This window comes from Cricetulus griseus (genome assembly GCF_003668045.3).
Source record: "Cricetulus griseus strain 17A/GY chromosome 1 unlocalized genomic scaffold, alternate assembly CriGri-PICRH-1.0 chr1_1, whole genome shotgun sequence".
Taxonomy (NCBI): Eukaryota; Metazoa; Chordata; class Mammalia; order Rodentia; family Cricetidae; genus Cricetulus; species Cricetulus griseus.
The window spans coordinates 242493628-242494986 of NW_023276807.1; the positions used below are offsets into that span (position 1 = coordinate 242493628).

The 1359-nt window shown below is 26.8% G+C and overlaps 1 pseudogene; it reads left to right on the forward strand.

The window, feature by feature from the left end:
* Positions 1 to 503: 503 nt before the first annotated feature.
* On the forward strand, positions 504 to 603 carry LOC113833290 (annotated as a pseudogene).
* Positions 604 to 1359: the final 756 nt, after the last annotated feature.

Below are 1359 nucleotides of genomic sequence, written 5' to 3' on the forward strand. Positions count from 1 at the left end.
TCTCCACTTTATGTTTTACATAGGTTATGTAGCGTTGAATTCTTACACGCCTATTTTTTCAATATAGATGTGTTGAAAATAAACCAAATTTACTCAACATTAAAAATGAATATCCTTATGTAAAAGACTATTTTATATGACAAAATACCTTTAAATGAATGTATTTTAAAGTATATATGGAGGGTTATTAAAACATTTTTGTGTATATAAGAAAATTGTATAGATTTATGTTTATTTACACACACACATACTAAATCTCAGTGTTCTAAAAATCTGGCCTTTATTATGAAGGTTTTCCCATTGTTTTTTATAGCAACTTTATGTTAATGTAAAAATCTTTTTTATATTAATTTAGAATGTCCAAGCAAACAAAAACTGATGGTTGAAAAACAACATGGGTCCTTCAATTCTTTTATAATAGTTAAAGTAACAAATATATATTTAAATTATAAATTTAGGGAACCTTTTGAAACTCATATTGACTAATTCCCTGCTAGAAAAGAGCACACTTCAACAGCACATCTAGTAAACTTGGACCAATACAGAGAAGATTAGCATGTCCCTGTTTATGGCACGCAAATTTATGAAGCACTCAGACATTTACAAATAACTGAGAAACTTCTTGCCAAAATGATTTTCCTTGTCCCACATAAATTTAGAATAAGGTTCATCTAAACCAGTGGCATTTTTTAGGAAATTTAAACTTTGGTAACTTGATACCTTTAATGCATTTGAAATACCTCATAAATATATATTGATTTACTAGTTACAACTAATTAAATATATGTCCTCATTCAAATTGACTTATTTACAATAAATGTGTTTGTTAACAAATTCTAAATGAAATTAAGCAGAAAGAAGTCTTTGAGTCTTTCAACACCTAAAAGTACTCTGGTGATAGTATTTTTTTTCTAATTACTTTAAGTCTTGTTTGAAGATTACAATATAATTTATATGTGTAACATATTCTATCAGAAAATCTGATTTAATTTTGTGAGTAATGAAGTAATTAGAAAATCATAAAGTATGCAACAGTGAAATTTTTCTAAGTGTTAATTTCATCTTACATTGAAATGTAAAGATAAACAAATATTATTTTACTTATAAGTTATTTGGAAGCTAAAATGTTGTAGTTCAAAAGAGTATTTATGCATCATTAAAGTAGCTCTATGATCCATAATGTATATTAATGTTATATACTGTGGAAAATAATCATTTTCCTATTATAGTATCAAAAATGGAAAACTCCCATACATAGCATCATATTTTAACATAGATTTGTCCACCTGCTAAGGGTGTTTCATGAGCTAATGATGGGAAGACACTATTCCTGTCAGCAGACATTCAGTAATAATTGCA